General features: G+C 43.5%; 1 long non-coding RNA gene across 2 annotated transcripts; it reads left to right on the top strand.

The window, feature by feature from the left end:
* Window positions 1-200: 200 nt before the first annotated feature.
* Window positions 201-23,227, top strand: LOC310679768. Of its 2 annotated transcripts, XR_014512513.1 has the most exons (4): window positions 201-281; window positions 3,712-3,871; window positions 20,388-20,558; window positions 22,272-23,227. It is a non-coding gene; the product is annotated as an uncharacterized lncRNA (long non-coding RNA). The 2 variants fall into 2 exon arrangements; XR_014512514.1 differs by lacking the exons at window positions 201-281; window positions 3,712-3,871 and adding an exon at window positions 9,018-9,224.

Raw genomic sequence — 23,227 nt, 5'->3', positions numbered from 1 at the left:
ATAAATAAGTTGTTGTAGCTAGAAGTTGGGAATCTGGTACTAAAGTAAACACCTGAATAGCAAAAGTTTCAGAACACAAGATTCTGCACAGCATTTATGGAGTTAAAAATCCCTCCAATACATTTTCCAGAGAGCTGCTCAGTAGAATGGTTCCTATGGTGACAACAGCTATTGTGGAACTTTGGTCCACTACCTGATTGTGACTAAGTACAGCTGCAGGGTCATATGTTTGCTATCCTTGGATTATGAGTTCAAAAGTGCCACAATTTATTGTGACAAGAGTAAGCCTCCAAACCCTTTCAGCATAGTTTCACTGACAATTACCCAAATTTAACAGCAGATTGCTTATCTGATAAATTATGGTGTGGGGGAAATCACACTAAACTGGAGTCTTGGATTAATGTGAAAAGAACTATTAATCTCCTAACACCTAACCTCACCTCCAACAACTTCCCTCCCTTTCCCCATCTGTCATTCTTATCTATTATGCCATGTTGCTTCTGACCTCCATCTTCTTTCAGATCCCTTACTCCAAGCGATCTCCTTCCCATCTCTCTCCTCCAAACAATAATCCCATATGTGGTTTTTGTTTCTTTCTTGAAGCAAAAAAAGTTCACATCTCGCATTGACTGCACCTAGTTTATGGGTGGGTATCTCCGCATTCCTGTGTGGAGACTCAATAAACACTTTGAAATGGATCTGATTTTAGAAAGACAATTAAAAAACATCTCCAGACATGTTTCTTGGAGATAAACTGTAATGAAACTAATGAAACAAAGGAATATGGCTAATGGTTCTTGAAAGTGTCATCAATAAAGAGCTGTAAGTAATTAGCAATCTGCCATTATAATAGTTTGCCTGTTACAGTTCAGGTTTTTCCTCCTTGTATTTGCCTTTTTAATTATTGTCACCAGATCTGAGGCCCTCACCTCACAGAGACAGTTAAAATGTTATGGCAGCTAATGACTTTGACATAGATTGTTTCTGTCAGATGGGGAAAGGTAGGATGCATAAACTGTGAAATGTGCAGAGCCCCTCTCCCCCAGGAGCGTACTGACAAATGAAGAAGAAAATTGAAAACGTGAAGGTGTGTGGAGGAGAAAAAAGATCCCTGTTTATCAACATGTACTGTAAATAGAGAACTAGTTCCAACTGTTGCAATGAAGGAGACATGCAAGATATAGAACAATTCTATATGTCTACTCAGAAGAAATCACTCCTTCATTGCAACAGTTGGAACTAGTTCTATATTTACATGCAGGTTCTTGCCACCATATTTTGCCCAAAGTGAAATTTATAGGGCTAATTTGGACATTTCCACTTGAAACATGTCTGAGGGGTTCACAGCAGCTTCTGCTGACCACCTGCACAAAATCTCTGCCCTTACATATATGTAAACAGGCCCCTGTCCATCCTCCATATAGCCAAGCAAGAGCCATTAGCTAAGTTCAAGGACAAGTTCCAGCCAGGAAATACTAAATGCTGCTCATGGGCCAGATAGAGAGACCTGGAGGACCACAACAAACACACACTAGCCACACCCTGTGGGACATGGGTGGCGCTGTGGTCTAAACCACTGAGCCGCTTGGGCTTGCTGATCAGAAGGTCAGCGGTTCGAATCCCCATGACGGGGTGAGCTCCTGTTGCTCTGTCCCAGCTCCTGCCAACCTAGTAGTTTGAAAGCACACCAGTGCAAGTAGATAAATAGGTACCACTGTGATGGGAAGGTAAATGGAGTTTCCGTGTGCTCTGGTATCCAGCACAATGTCCCAAAGTCCCATTGTCCCAGAATAGGTTTAGTCATTCTGGCCACATGACCCAGAAAACTGTGGACAAACGCTGGCTCCCTCGTCCTGAAAGCGAGATGAGCGCTACTCAACAAAATTCATTTTAGTCCCTCATTATTTTATGTTATAAATTGCCTAAAGCTAATCTAAATTCCACAATTGTTCCTATAATTATCTGCTTTGATGTAGCTTAGTACTAATATTTTGGAAGAATCCCCCCACCCCCCCCAAAAAATATTGCTAATATCAGATTTGCTTGCCTCTTACAGAAACTACGAGACATTTCCAGTGCAAGCTCTTCTTTGAACTCCATCAAACATCAGCGGAATTTTTCCATTTATATGACTGCATGAAATAAATAAATCTACATTCTAAGATTAAATATCTGCTAGTGTGTCCTTCCAATGTGCAGGGCAACATGTGTCATCCAGTACTTTATTCTAGTTTCCCTTAAGTGGAAACAAGATTTCAGCCCCCCACCATTCTTTGCCACCTCCACCCCATTATTTCAAACACTGGTAAATAACCAGTGGGAAAGGAAGCCATTTCCTTCCATAATTTAAATGTGTGTGGGATTTGGGGAGTTACTCGACAGTTGACAGTTTATTTCATTCTTGATGCCTGTCAAGAACCCAAACAATCAAGAGATGAAGCATTTAAATATTGAGGCTTAAAACCTCCTACTCAAAATTTGAACGAATTGGGAATTCAGACATAGAGTCATAAAATCTTTGAGTTGGAAGGGCTCCAAGGGTCATCTAGTCCAACCCCCTGCAAACCAGGCATCTCAGCTAAAGCATCCATAACATGTGGACATCCAACCTCTGTTTATAAAATTCCAAGGAAGGAGAGCCCATCACCTCTTGTGGGAGTCAGTTTCACTGCTGAACAGCTCTTAATGTCAGAAAGGTTTCTGAATGCTTGGTTGGAATCTCCTTTCTTGCAACTTGAAGACCCGAAGGAGCATCTCCACCCCCATAGTTCTGCCCAGACGCTGAGGTCCAGCGCCGAGGGCATTCTGGCCATTCCCTCATTGCGAGAAGCAAAGCTACAAGGAACCAGGCAGACGCCCTTCTTGGTAGTGGCACCCGCCGTATGGAACACCCTCCCACCAGATGTCAAAGAGATAAACAACTACCTGACATTTAGAAGACATCTGAAGGCAGCCCTGTTCAGGGAAGTTTTTAATGTGTGACATTTTAATGTATTTTTAATCTTTGTTGGAAGCCGCCCAGAGTGGCTGGGAAAACCCAGCCAGATGGGCAGGGTACAAATAATAAATTATTATTATTATTATTATTATTATTATTATTAGTTTGAGTCCTACCCTCCAGAGCAGGAGAAAACAAGCATGTTCTCTCCTCCATGTGTACTTCATGATTTTCCAAATTAATGGGGTCACAAACAGCCCCCCCCCCCCCGGAAAAAATTAACACAGCATGAACATTAAACTTCTGATACATTTCCAGAAGTGACTTTTATGTGGTGTGATAGAGCACATAGAAAATTTGGCCATCAGCTGCAGGAGCCAAGAGGAGCCCCAGGATGTCCCATGCCCCCCAGCTTCAAAATTAATCCCACCTCCTAAAAATGACCTCTGCATTATTATTCCTTTTGTCTCTGAATGAGAGGGTGTTCTTATTATTATGCAGCCTAGGAATGTATTAGCAATAGGGATACAGAGTTGCCATTAATAATCTTCCAATTCTAAATTCATTTAATTTCATTGTGCTTCTCTTCCCTGTTTCATGCTGGATTTAATAGTGACTCATAGGACTTTTATTTTGTCATATGAATCAAATTCTAAAGCCTGTAACTACTGTTTCTGTAAGTGATAATCACACCTTTCATTTCACCCAGATTTGTAAGAGGTGTGCTTTGAAAACTTGCCTGAAAACTTGCTTTTTCTAATTGTTCTGGGTAGAATTGCCAACATCAAATTTCACCAAATGCAACTGCAAGATGAAGGTGGCAGTTCCCACTGTGGAGAAACAATCCATTGGAGGCAAAAGGCGTTTGATGAGATCAGCAAAGTAACTCTTCGTCCCTCTCTGCAGGACCTGATCTAATATGGGTGGAAAGAGGTAGGAAAGGGATGTCAAAAAGAAAGAGAGAAGGAGATGGCAGAAAGAAAAAGAGAAAGAGAGGAGGAGATGGCCAAAGGAGAGGGGGGAAAGAGTAGTAAGTGGCCCCCAGCAAATTAGTCCCTCGAATTATTATTGAGGGAAAGTGGCCCTCAACAGAAGAAGGTTGCCCATTTAAGGTCTGGGCTAAGAACATTTAATAACACTTTCCACCTCATATGCCTTCATCAGTCACCACTGACATTGTACATTTTTGTTTGGCTTTTGATGAATTAATTTCCTCTTATTCCCAGCTACCTTGGAGGTCTGCTGTTGGGGAGAAAAGAGGAATATGGATATTTAAAATTAATAAACCATGTGAAGTTATCTTCTGAATAAAGTAGCAGTGGATATCCTTACTTGATGAAAAGCTAAAGGAAGATTGCACTCACTGTCTCAGGTCTAGTTTGGGGAGGTTCCCATCGCCTCACATGCCCAGATTCAGTCACATCAATGTCAGAGGCACTGTCCCCATTCCCTCACCATGAAGATACAGCAGGTTAATATATGCATGGCCGCCTGATTTTCCATGGCGCAAAGACATGGCCCTTCTACAGAACATTTGTTGTGGGACTGGGGAAAGAGGGACTTCCCAGTTTGAGTGTTAATAGTAAGGCATAGTTTGCCAGACTGAGAAAGTCAGCACTAAAATCTGAGTGTGGAAGTGAGGAGAGAGGGAGTGCATGAGTCTGTCGCAAATTCCCAGGCTTCCGGGTCATAGGTTGAAAGATCGGAAAGCAAACATGTTGTCCTTCCGCTCTGGCACATGGTCTTCCTCTTTCTTCTTCTTTGGCACATGGTAATGGGAGATTCGCCATGTAGATTGGGGACCTGTGGCCCTGCAGATGTCATTGGCTTATGCCTCCCATCACCCTTCATTGGCAATGCTGGTTGGGGCTGATGGGCATTGGAGTCTAACAACATCAGGAGAGCTATGATTCCCTTTGTGTTATAGCTGGATCTGAAGCCTTAAGGTCTTGCTGCAGGGTGCTTTTAAAAAACAAACAACCAGAGGAGTGTAGGATTTGAAACCCCCAGTCATTCCTTGATATGGGCGTCAGAAACCTGGAACACTGTTGTGCAGATGTGGTTCACCTGGGGACCATGTGGACTCATGCTGTTTGCTATAGTTCTACACATCTGAGTCAAACAATGACCCTAAAGGCTTTTTCGAGGTTTTCCTAGGATTAAAATGAGGATGATGAGATAGTCCTTCACTGTAAAGAATTACCCATGGAGACTAATTACTTTTTCTAGCTGCTTTATTTTCTTTTAATCTCCAGCATCAGAGAATACTCACTATAATTAGTGCTGAGACAAAAACGTCTCCCATTTGGTGTGTGAAATATGCTGTGAATATGAGAATTGTAGCGTTGGAAGGGACCACTACAGTCATCTAGTCCAGCCCCCTGCAATGCAGGAATCTCAATGAAAGCATCCATGACAGATGGCCATCCAACCTCTGCTTTAAAACCTCCAAGGAGGGACAGTCCAGCACCTTCCGAGGGAGTTCATTCCTCTGTTGAACAGTTTTTACTGTCAGAAAATTCTTCCTGATGTGTAGTTGGAATCTTTTTTCTAACTTGAAGACATCACTTTGGATCCTACACTCTAGAGCAGGAGAACCAAGCTTGCTCCATCCTCTATGAGACAACCCTTAAGATATTGGAAGATGGCTATCATATCTCTCTCAGGACTCAGCTGTACCACTGCAAATAAAACGTTCTGAATGTATTGTAAAGTGCCTCTTTTCCTATTTCAGGCTACAGCTCCCTCCTTACATCATTTGTACTGTTATCACCAGGTTGGGTGTCACTTTGGGGTGAAAACAGAGGCAAAGTAGGTGTTGAGTAGTTCTGACTTTTCTCTGTCACCCAATAGCATTTCTTTATGTTCCCCACATCCATAAGGGACGCGTCCGTAAGGGACGCGGGTGGCGTTGTGGGTAAAAGCCTCAGTGCCTAGGGCTTGCCGATCAAGAGGTCGGCGGTTCGAATCCCCGCGGTGGGGTGCGCTCCCGTTGTTCGGTCCCAGCGCCTGCCAACCTAGCAGTTCGAAAGCACTCCCGGGTGCAAGTAGATAAATAGGGACCGCTTACTAGCGGGAAGGTAAACGGCGTTTCCGTGTGCGGCTCTGGCTCGCCAGAGCAGCGATGTCACGCTGGCCACGTGACCCGGAAGTGTCTCCAGACAGCGCTGGCCCCCGGCCTCTTGAGTGAGATGGGCGCACAACCCTAGAGTCTGTCAAGACTGGCCCGTACGGGCAGGGGTACCTTTACCTTTACCTATGTTCCCCACACAAAGGAACGACCACTTGCTTGTTCCTCCTCTTGCTTCGGACATAGCCAAATAAACCTTTTTATTATTTTTAACCTCTCTTGCAAGCCTAAACTCATTCTGAGCTTTAGCCAGCCTGACTTTCCCACTTGCAAGTGTTGACTACTTGTGTATACTCCTCCTTTGTGATTTCCCCTTTCTTCCGTTTCTTATACATGCCCTGCTTAACTCTCAGCTCATCTGTAAGCTCCTTATGCAGCCACACAGGTTTCCTGAGATGCCTCCCACTTTTCTTTCTTGTTGTTAACGTCTGCATTTGGGCCTTCAATATTTCTCCTTTTAGAAACTCCCCTCCTTCTTGGGCTCCCTTCTCACTGAGTATTTCCGACCATGGAATCATACCCAGTAGCTCCTAGTAGCTAACTAAATGGATAAAGATGTGGAGAATTTGCAAATATTAGTTTCAACCAACTGGTAATCTGGCACAACAGAGGTGCCTCAAGAATACAGAAGTTGGGAATCTCTGGTCTAGTGTATTATTTGAATTTTTTCTTGTGGGTGCACAACAAGGATTGCCACAGTGGGAGTTCCAGCAGAATAGCACAGATAATCTATCACACACACACACACACACACACACACACAGACATATAGGCACCCCCCTCTATTCTGAACAGCATCAGACTCCCTAGCTGAGCCATGGAATGAGTCACCAGGCTTGCTCTCTGTTAATGTCATCAGATGGTGGAACATTATCAACAAAACAAACAGAAAGATGAAAACGGTGGGAAAGAAAGTAATTAGACTTGTCCTTAGGGCTACATTTGCAAAAGTACATTTGATATACTTGCTGGGATTTCCACCCCCTGCAACTTTAGAAACTTTAATTAAAGTGTATTTTCCCACACCAATAAAATCTGAAGAACTCCACATTTGCTTAACATTTTTAAAGAACACATGGGTTTCAGATTCAAGATATTCTACAATATGCGCCTGGGCTGAGGCCTAAGCATGGACTGATAGAAAGATTAAGTATAAGATGCAGGAGGATTTACAGCTCAGCCGGTTAGAGCACGGTTCTGATAATGGCAAGGTTGCCGGTTTGATCCCTGTGTGAGACAGCTGTCTATTCCTGAATTGCAGGTGGTTGGAATAGATGTTCTTTAGGTTCACTTCCAAGCAGGAGGGCCAACTCACCCTCAGGATTGAGGGTGCCTGCTGCCACAACATGGATGTGCAACTTCACATGCACATGCCAGCACATAGTATGTGTGATGTCACACACATTATGTTGAAGGAACAGGTTACCCAAACCTGACTGTTCAGTGTGCAGTCACCCGAACCGGGCCCCAGCCCCAAAATTCCCTAATTCTTTCTTCTTCGATAATTAGCTAAAATCCATTAGCTTGAGCTGTATAACACAAACCAGCTGTATAAACAAAGCCTTCTCCTTTATCAGTTCCTGAAGGCATAATGGATGGCCTTGTCAGTTCCTAGCGGAGATGGGATGGTTGTAAATATCCTGACCACGATGATGCACAGACCTTGCAAGACAGGCCTGTCAGCCCGGGGATGGTGCCAGGAGTAAGGAGTACTCCTATAGATGGGTGACCTTTCTACTCCAAGATAAGAGTACAGGAACAGGAAGGTCTGTTCATGCTCAAGGAGGCTCAAGGATGTAAACTTACATGTACAAACACACACGAGGCTGGATTCCTGGGGAGGGGGAAAGGGGACCTAAAAGGGATATAAGCTGTATGTAATAGCTCTCTAAGTGCGCTTGCTGTGAACGATCACGCAGTGCCTTTCTGGTGCTCCGGAGAGCAGGAATAAACTCTTTCTCTGAAGCAACCCTCGGTGTCTATTGACTCCTCCCTCCCTCCTGGGAGCAACGCTCACCCAACCCATGGAAAAAGTCTGAAAGGCTACAACGTGAAGGCATGTGTATGTCACATCGCACATCTGCATTGCAGCGGCTGGCGGTGGAAGCTCCCTCTTCCTCTCTGCAGACAGCGAGGCACCCTATTCTGCAGGGAGGGCCTCGGGCTCGGAGGCAGGGACGCACTGCCTCCACATCCGAGCCCCCTGTGGCGTTCATACGGAGCTCCCGGTCGTCTCACAGACTACTGAACCGTACACCACTAATCCGCTCGCACCAGCCAGGTCCTCCCCGGTAAATCACTTAGTCTCAGTCAGGTTCTCAAGTTAACAAAGAAAAATGTAGTTTATTGCAGACACAAACTTTAACTGCATTCCAAATGTTGTTACTTTTTACCTTCTTAGTCTTATTTTTTTCTGTCTCTATAACAACAACAACAACAATTTATTATTTATACCCCGCCCATCTGGCTGGATTTCCCCAGCCACTTTGGGCAGCTTCCAACAAAATACTAAAATACAATAACCTATTAAACATTAAAAGCTTCCCTAAACAGGGCTGCCTTCAGATGTCTGCTAAAAGTTTGGTAGTTGTTGTTGGATTTGATATCCCGCCTTTCACTCCCTTTAAGGAGTCTCAAAGCGGCTAACATTCTCCTTTCCCTTCCTCCCCCACAACAAACACTCTGTGAGGTGAGTGGGGCTGAGAGACTTCAGAGAAGTGTGACTGGCCCAAGGTCACCCAGCAGCTGCATGTGGAGGAGCGGAGACGCGAACCCGGTTCCCCAGATTACGAGACTACCACTCTTAACCACTACACCACACTGGCTCTCTTTGACATCTGGTGGAAGGGCGTTCCACAGGGTGGGTGCCGCTACCAAGAAGGCCCTCTGCCTGGTTCCCTGTGCCTTGGCTTCTTTCAGCGAGGGAACTGCCAGAAGGCCCTCAGCACTGGTCTTCAGTGTCTGGGCAGAAAGATGGAGGTAGAGACCCTCCTTCAGGTATACCTCTCCTCACACAAGAACCCACTGCCCTAACTTTCTCTCTATTTCCAACTGCCTGCCAACTGCTTTTCCAACTGCCTTTCCCAACCAACCAACCCATTAAAACCAGCCAACCACCCACACCCCAAACCTCGGGCTAAGCCCTTTTATAAACAGGTAGGCTCCGCCTCCGGCTTTCCTATTGGTCTACATTTTAACCCTTTCTCTTCCCCCTGTACAGACATTTTCAAACGAACAGGTAAATGCCGCTGCCCCCCAAAAAGGGTTCCTGGCTGGCTGGTTGGTTGTGCAGTGCAGAGCTACACTGCTTCTGTCTCGGAGGCAGTGCTGCTGCCTGCTGGCTTTTGAGTTTATCTGCATGTATATTTTTCTTAAGTCTCATCTCAATCCTTCATTCTGACAAGCAACGAACCCTCCCAGTTCTGTTGAAAATATGAACAATTATATGCAGGGCTGGATTTAGGTTTGATGGTGCCCTAAACTACTAAAGGTATATGCCCAGCTGTCCTTTGTCAACAACAAATTGTGGCTGTTCATTGTGTTGAATATATGCTATATGGTAATTTATGGAGCTAATAGGTATCTAAAACCAGTGATATTTTAGGGAGCAGGTGGGGCCCATTACTTAAATCAGGCATAGGCAAACTCCGTCCTCCAGATGTTTTGGGACTACAACTCACATCATCCCTCGCTAACAGGACCAGTGGTCAGGGATGATGGGAGTTGTAGTCCAAAAACATCTGGAGGGCTGAGTTTGCCAATGCCTGACTTAAATCATAGGAGCCTACACAACACAACACTGTTGCTGTATGTAGGTTTTATTTTATTTTTTATCTTATATTTTGGAAATGTACATCCAGTCCCCCCCCTCTAAATTTATTTGGGGGCCCCCAAGAGAGTGGGGCCCTAAGCTATAGCTTGTTTAGCTTTATACATAAATCTGGCACTGATTATATGCATATGCACACCAGATTTCCTAAACTAACCAGTGCATAAACAGAGAGAAACTGTAAAAAAGTGTATTAATATATTTATAATATAACACTGTAGAAATATAGTACAACCTGGGACTTGATTCCTTGATAAGTATTACACATATATGTAATTTATTTGCATATAATTTTGCATATAATTAGTGGAGGGTTTTTTAACTTAATAACAACAACCCAGGCAATGCAGGTCAGACATAAACAGGTACTCAATGTGACGACAAACGAATGTGTGCAAAACTTGATTGCATCAGAACCACAAATTTTCATGTATAAATCCATTTTATACCGATTCCTCCTCCATCCCTAGCAGCAGAATGACAGTAGTAGAGATCTACACTCCCTATATCATGTCTTCCCGTTATCCATATATTTTATTAGCACACTTAGGAAACAATCATAGCTATGGGAAACCAGCATAATTCATGCCATCTTCAGTTAAGATGGTGTAAAGCTCTTCATTGTACAGAATCTGGGTGGCCAGCAAGAGGGGACTGTGCTTAGTGAATATATGTATGTATATATATATATATATATATATATATATGCAGGTTTTGGTGTCCTCGGGTGTCTTCCCGTGTAGAAGTTGGGGTGTCTAGGCGACGTTTCGACGAGGTCTCACTCGTCATCTTCAGGCTGGTGCTTTCGGCTTCTTGTTACTGGAACAGAGCAGGATCTCAGTGTTTGAGTTCCTATAAATACTGTTGAGGAGGTGTGGTGTATAGCCTCCAATGTTCTGGGCAGAGAGGAGGTTCCCAGGCTAGTGTGCCTTTTCTTCTTTTGTTCCTTAATTACTTGAGGGATATCTTGAGTGATTTCTTGAGTGATTTCCTGAATCCCACTTAGGTGGGTCATTAGGTGTGGATTAGTTGCTAAAGCCTTCGTGTCTTGAACTCTTGAACTTTGTGAAGAGTTTTTCTGAGAAGATGGCTGTACAGCACTTGGTTGTGCTCTGGCTTGGCTTCGTGTATAGGGGCGAGCTGTGGTTTTGTGGCCTGTGCCAGCCAGATCTGTGTAGGGATTGCAGGGGGGTGCAGCATCCGGAGGTGCCACCCTGGTTTGGCTACTGGATGGTGTCTGTAATTTATCTGTGGAGAGGGTCTGGGTTTGGGTCTGGTGTGGTTGATTGGTGATGGCGTTCTGTGTGCCTCTGGATCTGGTGTCAGATTTTGTGGGGAGGGCTAATTTCCAGATGTCTGGCAAGCGGGATGTGTCGTCACGCTTGTTCATGTTGTGAGGGTGTTTCTCTATCTCGATGGCTTCCATGATTATTCTCTTGTGGTGATGTTCCATGTTAAAGAGCAATTTGGAATCTGCAAAATTAATTTCGTGTCCTGTTTCTTTCATGTGTTGGAAAAGAGAGGAAGTTTTTTCTTCTTTTTTGACGGCATTCTTGTGTTCTGCGATCCGTGCATTTATTCGTCTGTTTGTTTGTCCAATGTACGTGGCTGGGCAGACTTTGCAGGGTATTTCATAGACCCCTTGGTTTTCCAACTGAATTTTATCCTTGGGGTTTCTGAGGATATTGGCTATTTTTTGGTTGGTGCAAAAGGCTGTTTTGATATTGTGTTTATGGAGGATTTTGCTAATTTTATCTGTAGTGCCCTTGATATAAGGAAGGAGGGCTATGCCATTGTTTTCTTCTGTGTCTTGGTTTTTGGGGGGTGTTTCTTTTTGGATTAGCTTCGTAACCCTGTTTTGCTGGTATCCATTGGCAATTAACACAGACACACACACCAACAAACTCCACAAACTAGAGAAACGCCAGAAGCCCAGCCACCCTCCACAACAACCCATGAAACAAACAGTACATAACATATCAGACAGGATCCTCACCTCAACTGAAACCAAAGTACTCTCCAAAGGTTTCAACTTTGCAGTCGCCCCGAGACGCATCCCCACGGAAAACATCATATGCGGAGTCGAAGCTAGCCTAACCAAAATCAATCCAGATGAAGCCAATAAAATCAGACTTGAAGTCACCAACATCCTCTGCTCCAGCAAACCACCCAGAAGCAATTTACACAAAGAAGAACAGAAAGCACTCACCAACCTGAGGAAAGACAACAACATAATCATTCTCCCAGCAGACAAAGGTAATGCCACTGTTGTGATGAACACATCGGACTACCAAGCAAAACTATCAAATCTACTCCAAGACCCTACCTACCAACCTATAAAAACAGATCCCACCACCTATCTGGAAAAAACCACCAAATCCAAAATAAAAGCCTCTCCTATCAGTGAAGAAATCCAGCTAAGAATCATCCCCAGAGAAAAATCATCCAGATGCCCCAAACTCTACGGCCTCCCCAAGATACACAAAGAAGGAACACCACTCAGACCAATAGTCAGCTCCATAGGCTCACCTCTACAAAATCTCGCTAAATTTCTCGCCAAGCAACTTCAGCCCTATGCAGAATCCATCTCTTCACACGTTCCAAACTCCTTCCAGTTCATAGAAACAATAAAGAAGCAAAACCTACAACCCAATGACCTACTTGTGAGCTTCGATGTTGTATCTCTCTTCACACAAGTGCCCATTAATGAAGCCTTGACAGCCATTCAAAACAAATACAATCCCCCCGAATACATCTTGGACCTGACCAACCACTGCCTAACCAACACGTACTTCATCCACAATGGACAAAGATACAAACAGATAGAAGGAGCACCTATGGGATCACCCCTCTCACCGGTCATCGCTAACCTGTACATGGAACACTTTGAAACCAATGCTTTAGACAAGTCAGAACACAAACCCAAACTTTGGCTCAGATATGTTGACGACACCTTTGTAATTTGGCCACACGGGAAGGAAAAACTGGATAGCTTCCTCACACATCTCAACAGCCTACACCCCAAAATACAATTCACTATGGAAATAGAAGCCAACAACCAACTTCCCTTCCTTGACGTCCTAATCTACAAAAAACCTGATGGCTCCCTAGGACACACTATCTACCGGAAAAAAACACACACCAACCGCTACTTACATGCACAATCACACCACCACCCTGCACAAATAAACTCCGTAGCCAAGACTCTCATCTCCAGAACCAAACGCCTGGCTGACGAAGACCACTTGACAACTGAGTTACAGAATCTCTCAAATGTGTTAATTGCCAATGGATACCAGCAAAACAGGGTTACGAAGCTAATCCAAAAAGAAACACCCCCCAAAAACCAAGACACAGAAGAAAACAATGGCATAGCCCTCCTTCCTTATATCAAGGGCACTACAGATAAAATTAGCAAAATCCTCCATAAACACAATATCAAAACAGCCTTTTGCACCAACCAAAAAATAGCCAATATCCTCAGAAACCCCAAGGATAAAATTCAGTTGGAAAACCAAGGGGTCTATGAAATACCCTGCAAAGTCTGCCCAGCCACGTACATTGGACAAACAAACAGACGAATAAATGCACGGATCGCAGAACACAAGAATGCCGTCAAAAAAGAAGAAAAAACTTCCTCTCTTTTCCAACACATGAAAGAAACAGGACACGAAATTAATTTTGCAGATTCCAAATTGCTCTTTAACATGGAACATCACCACAAGAGAATAATCATGGAAGCCATCGAGATAGAGAAACACCCTCACAACATGAACAAGCGTGACGACACATCCCGCTTGCCAGACATCTGGAAATTAGCCCTCCCCACAAAATCTGACACCAGATCCAGAGGCACACAGAACGCCATCACCAATCAACCACACCAGACCCAAACCCAGACCCTCTCCACAGATAAATTACAGACACCATCCAGTAGCCAAACCAGGGTGGCACCTCCGGATGCTGCACCCCCCTGCAATCCCTACACAGATCTGGCTGGCACAGGCCACAAAACCACAGCTCGCCCCTATACACGAAGCCAAGCCAGAGCACAACCAAGTGCTGTACAGCCATCTTCTCAGAAAAACTCTTCACAAAGTTCAAGAGTTCAAGACACGAAGGCTTTAGCAACTAATCCACACCTAATGACCCACCTAAGTGGGATTCAGGAAATCACTCAAGAAATCACTCAAGATATCCCTCAAGTAATTAAGGAACAAAAGAAGAAAAGGCACACTAGCCTGGGAACCTCCTCTCTGCCCAGAACATTGGAGGCTATACACCACACCTCCTCAACAGTATTTATAGGAACTCAAACACTGAGATCCTGCTCTGTTCCAGTAACAAGAAGCCGAAAGCACCAGCCTGAAGATGACGAGTGAGACCTCGTCGAAACGTCGCCTAGACACCCCAACTTCTACACGGGAAGACACCCGAGGACACCAAAACCTGCATTCCTGTACCCGTGAAAATCTACGAAAGCAAATATATATATATATATATATATATATATATATATGCTACTACAGTAGAACCTTGGGTTGCGGATGTAATCCATGATGGAGGCACGTCCGCAACCCGCAACATTCGTAACCTGCCGCGCCGCATCTGCATGTTGGGATTCACAGAATGCTGTGTGAGATAGTAAGTCTGCAGGCTTGAGTTTGCTAGCTGCTGCAACTGGCTGATGCAGTCAGCCTGCAATACTTTCTATGGAAGTGCTGGGTCAGAAAGATTCAGCAGTATAATGTGCTGTCAGTTGATTGGCTGTCATCGGTTTAAAAGGGAAACCTTCAGTAGTAAGGGGCTGGTGTAGAGGAGTGTGGTCAGAGAGAGAGAGAGATAGAAAGGTCTTCCTATTTGCCTTAAGGTGCAGCCAGGTACTCTGTATGACTGTATGAACTGCTCGTGTATTATAGCCTGTAGATATTTGTATATATAGCTCACAATAAATATACTGCACTGAAGAACCTGGAACTCTGAGCATTTCTGCTAAAGCGCCGCGGAGAATTCGCAACACTCCACACGCGCGCGATGGGATTTGGCGCTTCTGCGCATGTGCGAGTGGCGAAACCTGGAAGTAACCCTTTCCGGTACTTCCGGGTTTCCTGCGCTCCACAACCTGAAAACACATAACCCGAAGCGATTGTAACCCGAGGTACCACGGTATGGCTATTGAGCATTTTCCTGCTCTGCGCTATATGGAATCGGATGGTAACCAACTCTGAAAACCATATCTCTTTCAGAACTGAGTTCTGCTTTGAGCTTGAATAGACGTCAACTAAGGGATTGGCTCTTTTGGACTGAATACAGAAAGGACCTGCAACTAATTAGAAACACTAATCCCCCCCACCCCCGCTGCCCTCTTGGAATCCCCTTTTGAGAACAGAGCATTAGTTTATATTTATTTTATTTTATTTTAAGATTTTTATTAGTTGCAAACACATAAATACATAAAATATACATAAATAAAACTACAAAGAAAAGTAAAGAATAAAAAAGAGAAAAGAAACAAAACAAAGAATGAAAATGAAATAATAGATAACAAACTTCAAAAAAATAAATATTTTCATATCAACTTCTACATAGGGAGTTCAAGCCTTTTTAAAACAGCTTTGGCTTGGCTCCTTTATTCACATCTTGACTTTCCGCTATCGACGAACATACTTAGCAAATCATTTTTTTCCAGATAACTGTATTTGAATGGTTAATTGGAGAGACAGTCTGACTGTCAGTGGGATTTAATCTATGCTAAGCCAGGTGATATTCTGGAAACCTTCTTTTTCCATGTAATTAGTAACGACAGCCCATTCTCTCCTTGTTCTTTCTTTTGAGTGATTTCTTATTAGATCCATTAATTTGGCAAGTTCTATATATTCACTTAATTTTAAGAGCCATTCTTCTTTTGTGGGAATTGTATTATATTTCCATTGTTTCACTGTCATGATCCTTGCGGCTATGATTGCGTATAGAAAGACTCTTTTATTTTCCTTTGGGATGTCTGTTGTGAAAATTCCCAATAAAAATAATTCTGGCTTTTAAAAAATATTTATGTCTAATCATTTTTTTTTCTTCCTCATATATCAAGTACCAGAATGTTTTAATTCTGGGACACGTCCACCACATGTGGAAAAGACTCCCCTCTTTTGGGTTACATTTTCAGCATTTGTTACTAATCTTTTTGTTCATTTTAGCCAATTTTGCTGCAGTCATATACCACCGGCACATCATTTTAAGAAAATTTTCTTTAATCATGTAACAGGCTGTGAATCTGATATCATTTTTCCAGAGGTTATCCCATTTTAATAATTTTGTATTATATCCCAGGTCTTGTGCCCATTTTACCATTACATCTTTAAGATGCAATTTTAATAATAATTTGTACATTTTAGACAGATTCTTTTTTGTTATTTGAGAGAAGTTCTTAGTCTAAATCAGAGATTATTTGCTCAAACCCATTTTTTCTTTTACCTTGCTCAAAGATTCTGTTGATAATATTGCAGCCAACTTATGCCAATTTGTTTTAAAGTGTCATAATTCTTTAATCTTAATTTATTATTATGACATTCTTCTAATAATTTTTTATAGGTTAGCCATTTTCTTAGAGCCAGTTATCTGACCAAATTTTTGCCAAACGGAGCTGGGGACCTACTGGCTGAGCTATAGATCTGTCACATCCTAATATGCTCATCCCAGTGGATGTCGAACCAGGATTGTGCCCTTACCTATATTGTGACATCATCATAGTTTACATTTCTCCATCCTCTCTCCACATCCATTGATTGTCACTACAGTGGACGCTCGGGTTGCGGACATGATGTTGGGATTTTTAACTACGTGCCATTCTGTGCAGCTTCACACAGCGTCAATTAAGAGTTGGCCAACAGCCAAGGATGACTGAGCAGAGAGGAGTTATCTGCCTGGAGATATGAGACCCTGGAAACAGCTTTACCATTGGCTAAGGTCTCACACAGGCATAATGTCTTATGACCCTTACTGACTGGAGAGTGTGTTGGTCAGTGTGAGTTCTGAGAGTCGTTTGGAGTTTGTTAAGAGACAGCTAGTAAAGATCCGTGTGCCTGTTCTCGTATATAGTAACTTGTAGAGTCTGCTGTAAATAATAAACACATCTAAATAACCAAGTAGCAGCGTTTTGCTCCTGTTTCGTACATTGTGCCTGCAACTGATGGTCCTGCCACAGGCCAAAGTTGTGAAACACCAACACGTGATCCATGCAGGATGCACGTTTGCAACCCGCAGCGGTGCATCTGCGCACGCGCAGGTTGCGATTCGGCGCTTCTGTGCATGCGCGACCCCCGAAACCCGGAAGTAACCCATTCCGGTACTTCCGGGTTTCGGCAGGTCCGTAACAAAAAAAAGCAACTTGAAGCGTCTGTAACCCGAGGTATGACTGTACTGGGTTTTGAATAATACAGGATATGATGGAACCATAAGTGATCCTACAATGAATGAGAGAAGCTGACATCCTCTCTGAATTTTCTAGAGTTCTGTCAGAGTGTATACCTGTCTATAACCACTATGTGATGGGGCTGGAAATGGCTGGAGCTTGAAGGTTTAAACCCTTATTAAATGTCATCAGTGAGTTATGTTCTTATGCATGTTTCCTATATTTCATAACTCTATATTTCTTCTTTTCTTTTTTGGAATACTGGATTTCTTATTGATTTTTTGATTGTTATCAAGGCCATTCATTCTGAGGTAAATATGTGTTAAAAATGGAAAGTGGGTTGTTCAAATTCAGCACTGTAGCAACAACATAACCTTTAGCTCAACCCAAATTTCATTAAAACATTAAAAGAAGATATTTCCTTTCCCCACATTATATTGTTTTGTGTTCTGCTGCTTGATTTTCTGTCAGGAGTGCATGCAGGAGCCAGGCCCTGTGACCAGTAGGACTTTGAAGGACTGGGGCCTTCCTAAGTTTGTTCTGAAGAGGCAATGTGAGGCTGCACAGGTGAGGCCGATTGGTAACTCACAGCACCTGGTGGCAAGAACCGGGAAGGGATATAAGGTCAGCATTTCCCTTCAGCTCTTTGCCACAGCTACACATTCCCTGCCTTGCTGTGTTTGGCTCCTTGACTCCTTGCTTCTTGATCCTTGGACCCTTGACTTCGTGACTCCTTGCTTCCTGACCCTTAGACCCTTGGCTTCTTGACTCCTGGCTCTCTGACCCTTGGACTCTTGGCTTCTGGACCTGTTCCTACCTCCACCACGTCATCTTGCCCCTGGCCCCGACGTCCCCAGCTGGGACTTTGATCGCCTGTGAACCGGACCGTGACATTTTCAATTGTATGGCCACCAATGATTCCATCCACTTTTTGTCAATGCCATTTTACTGCACCTTGTTTTCATTTTCTACATTTGTCCAAAGTTTATATATGTTGCTTTCAGCATCACAGTTGAGAATATCAAGAAATACTGCAATCCCTTAGATGTAGTACAAGCCCACACCTTCTGACTCACCAGAACTTCTGACTCACCAAGCCAAATGCTATATGTTGTGACCTGTCAAGTATGTGACAGCCCTCCCACTGTCTCAAGTGGTGAACTCCACCTCATGTCCAAAACTACCAAACACAGAAAATGATTAAATAGACTTAGACACAGATACTCATGGTGTAGGCAAGTGAGGCTGGGGGACCGGGAATCCCTGACACCATAATGCCTAGCAATGGTCGGTGGTGGCTAATGAGCCTGGTGGGACAACTGGGCCGCTAAGTAGAAGCTTAGTCAAGGAGATCATCAACATGATCATGAGGATATCTAGGGCTGTGTACCCCATTTTGATGAATCCCAAACTGAAGGTCAATTTTCTGGGATCCAGGCTTGGGCTGAGATGGGTTGAGAGAGCCTTGGAGCAAGTCAGATTGGGTTAGCCAATGCGGTCTGGTGTTGTCGGTTGATGAAGCAGGCTGCAGGGGTCTACTTCATCAGCATGTTCCCCACAGAGACCGCGCTGGGGTCTCTGTGCAGACCCCATCATGGCTGAATCCTCTCCTGAGCAGCTAGAAGGCACTTGGGAAGCAGCACCCAGCAGGATTGAATTTTACAAATATATAGATATATATAGATATATGTGTGTGTGTGTGTGTGTGTGTGTTTAAAATACAAAATTATAAAACATACCACACAAACTATCACAAATACATTCTTATTGGACTTCCATCAGCACCTCTGATAATCCTCCATCTTATTCACTTCTTACACATTTCCTAACTTAATATTGCCTTTACATATTTAACATATCCCATCTCCTTCTTCATTTTTGCAATATTTCTAATATTATTCCTCACAGAGCTTCTTGCAAACCTACAAACGTCGTCTGGTCATCGCAAATACTTTTCAAATAATCCGTAAATTTACTCCAGTCCTCGGTAAACTTCTGGTCCCGCCAGTTTCGGATCCTTCCCGTTAGTTTATCAAATTCCGCATATTCCATTAATTTCATCCTCCATTCTTCCATCGTTGGTAATTCTCCTTGCTTCCATTTTTGGGCCAATAGTATTCTTGCTGCTGTTACTGCATATAGAAAAAGCTTACATTTCTTTTTATTTATATCATTTCCAACAATACCCAAGAGAAATGCTTCTGGTTTCTTTATAAATGTATATTTCAACATTTTTTTTCAATTCATTATATATCATCTCCCAGAAGCATTTCAACTTTTTACATTCCCGCCACATGTGATAAAATGTTCCCTCTTTTTCCTAATTTTGCAAACTTCTAGGTGCTCCTTTGAGAGGGTCTTCCCTGTAGTGAAGGCAGCTGCAAATGAGCACTCAGCAAGAGGGAGGGAGGAAATAAATGCAGTGTATCCTTCTTGCCCCCCCCCCCAGCAAATGTTTAATTAGGGTTTAGAAACCTTAATTAAACATTAGCCCCACCACAAATTGTTCTGGGGCTGGATCCAGCTTTTTGGGTTCCCAGGTTATGTGTGTGTGTGAGTGTGTGTGTGTGTGTGTGTGTGTGTACAACTCTACATTATCAACATTATCAGCATCACTATCATTAATGATGATGATGATGTAGCAGTCATGATTGTTATGAAGATAACACATTTTTTCAACCACAAGAATGAATACAGTTATTGTGCCATTGCAATAAAACACTACACAAAGTAACAAAACTGCAACAGCAAAACAGTAACTATCTTCCATTACTTAGTTAACAAATGCGCCCTTAGAAATTTCATCTGCAGAGCAATTGCTCCAATTTTTCTGAATTTCTCCCCCTCTACTGAAAAAACCATAAGCTATACATTCAATATTTGAGCTGTTTTAGTATATTGGAGGTGGGGGGGGGGGAGAGGCCAGGAAATGACATATATAACTCCCAGAGATATTTTGGCACCTCACAGCAATATCAGATTCACATCAGAAATCCAGGATCTCAGCATGACAGTTGGTATCCAATTTTGTAATAAATATCCAATCTGTCACTCAAAAAGTAAATGTGGTTTCTTTTCCCAGTGTTTAAATTAGTAGCCTGGCCTCTCATTCTGAGCTCTGGCAGCTGCCAGACTGAAGACGTTGCTGAGAAGGGAGACAAATCGGGAGAATTCTCAGGGGCTCGGCAGGACCTTTTCTAGGAAGAACGACTGAGAGTTTGCAGTCCCACTTTCAGGATTCTTGCCGACACAGGTATGAGCAACTAACAGACCATAGGCTCTGTTCGCCCATTGTGAGTTTCTAACAGCATAACTCCCACCCGTAAAGCCTACACTTATTATGACCACATGGGGTGCATTCAGACATGGGGGTTGTTGCATTGGTTTTCCTTGTTGGACACAATTTATAATGCTAGTGCTTCTGTCTAGGTTTCTAACATTACTTAAAAAAAAAACTTTATTAATTTAAATTGCACACATACACAAAGAATTTACAATCTCATACTGCAAAAAGAAAATTAAAGAAAAAAGAATTAAGAAAAAAGAAAATGTTTATTTAAGTATTATGTATTAATTAGGAAGATTAAGGGTTTTTTATGCACGGTTTCTAATATTACTTTTACAGTGGTACCTCATGTTACAGAGGCTTCAGGTTACAGACTCTGCTAACCCAGAAATAGTACCTCAGGTTAAGAACTTTGCTTCAGGATGAGAACAGAAATCGTGTGGCAGCAGCACAGTGGCAGTGGGAGGCCCCATTAGCTAAAGTGGTACCTCAGGTTAAGAACAATTTCAGGTTAAGAACTGGCCACCAGAACAAAGTAAGTTCTTAACCCGAGGTACCACTGTATACTGTGTACTATGGAACGGTGGCTTTTTGATCAGAATACAGGCTGTGGCCATTTTAGGTGTGTCCAATTGACAAACATTCATCAACGTCAGGGTCCTTTTGGTCCTAGAAGACGGCAGAATGGGGGAGAAGAAGAAGAAGAAGAAGAAGAAGAAGAAGAAGAAGAAGAAGAAGAAGAGGAGTTTGGATTTGATCTCCCGCCTTTCACTCCCCTTCAGGAGTCTCAAAGCGGCTAACATTCTCCTTTCCCTTCCTCCCCCACAACAAACACTCTGTGAAGTGAGTGGGGCTGAGAGACTTCAAAGAAGTGTGATTGGCCCAAGGTCACCCAGCAGCTGCATGTGGAGGAGCGGAGACGCGAACCCAGTTCCCCAGATTATGAGACTACCGCTCTTAACCACTACACCACACTGGAATGGGGACAGACACTGGAATGGGGACAGAGCGTAACAGGGTGTAATGGGCCTTATGCATGCTTATACATGCTTTGCCGATGTGCATGGGGCCAGGAACGGAACCCACACATGAAATGGTTGCCACCTATACCGCCATGTCATGCAAAATTCCATTCCTACTGCTGGGTTTAGCGTTCCCGCATAATTCACCCATTAAAACGGTGGGAAAGAACTGTATGCTAGCATACCACACCACAGGATGTGAGTGTCATGGATGCAGAGAAATGGAGAATTCCCAAGAGAAGAAGGCTCAGAGCCAGGGGGTTGGTGGTGGGATACTGACGAGTGGTCAGAGGGAGAAGAGAGAGCAGACTAGGGAGGAGGAAGTGTCGGAAGCTGAAGAGCTAAAAGGGTTTAGTGAGCAGGAAGAGGCTGTGCGGAAGAGAGCCAGTGTGGTGTAGTGGTTAAGAGCGGTAGCTTCGTAATCTGGGGAACTGGGTTTGCGTCTCCGCTCCTCCACATGCAGCTGCTGGGTGACCTTGGGCTAGTTACACTTCTCTGAAGTCTCTCAGCCCCACTCACCTCACAGAGTGTTTGCTGTGGGGGAGGAAGGGAAAGGAGAATGTTAGCCGCTTTGAGACCCCTTCGGGTAGTGATAAAGCGGGATATCAAATCCAAACTCCTCTTCTTCTTCTTCTTCTTCTTCTGTGGCCGAGAGCAGTCCAGAGGCAAAAGTTGGAGAGGAGGAGGGCCAAGAAGCAGAGATGTGGCAGGCTGTGCCTAAGAAGCCAGAGAGACCTACCCTCCTGCAGTGACCAGCTCCCTTCCCCCTTGGCCTCCCACAGCATGCAGAGGTATGAAGAGGGCAGAGCAAAGATAGAGAAGGTGAAGAAGTCTCGGGTTGCTTGTGAAGAACCCAGGGGGGGAGGAGGAGACTTAGAGAGTGGTGGGAAGGCAGGAACCTTCAGTCCATACAACTATCTCATTGGGGGCAAGACCTACTGGCAAGAGTTGCTGTGCTCAGCAGACCTGAGCTGTTTTTTTCCTTTGAATAAAGAGTTAACTTCATTGTCATCTTGCTGACCTGCTCCTGACTCCCACCTTGATCCTAACAAATAGCGGGGAAATTACAGTGCAAAACTCCCATGAATTTCTAGGAGGATATGAGTTATTGACGTTGCAATTCAACTTGGGAAGAAGAATGACTCCTGAATCACCCCGATTTGCTCCACTATTTTGCCACCACAGAAGTGATGCTGATGCCTAATAAACACAGGATGGTGGTGGTGGTTGTTTTTAAAAAATAGTGGTTTAAGAGATTTTCTGGAGTAATTTTGCTACAGTTATTTAAGTTGTATCCCAACATTGCTTGAGCTGTTTCACCTGCCAAAGGACTTTCAATTGGCTTCAACTTCCACTTTCAGAAAAAAATGGTGGCAAAAATAAGTAAAATCTATGTTGCATTGTGCAAATTTGTTGAGTTTGGAAGGAGAAGATTGAGCAGAGGGATATAATCTTATGGAGAAAATCAACCATCTCAATTTGTAACTCTCAATTGCTGCACATACAGTTGTTATTAGGCTTGAAAAATAAACTTGAGCACCTGAGTTAAAGTGGTGGTAGTGGGGAAGGTTTCCAACTAAATTAATTCATCCTCTGGCTTAATGAATTATTATC

Source organism: Podarcis tiliguerta (assembly GCF_965153285.1).
Source record: "Podarcis tiliguerta genome assembly, chromosome: 6".
In the NCBI taxonomy this organism is placed as follows: Eukaryota; Metazoa; Chordata; class Lepidosauria; order Squamata; family Lacertidae; genus Podarcis; species Podarcis tiliguerta.
The sequence above is the reverse complement of the archived record's forward strand: the minus strand, read 5'-3'. Positions and strand labels throughout refer to the sequence as shown.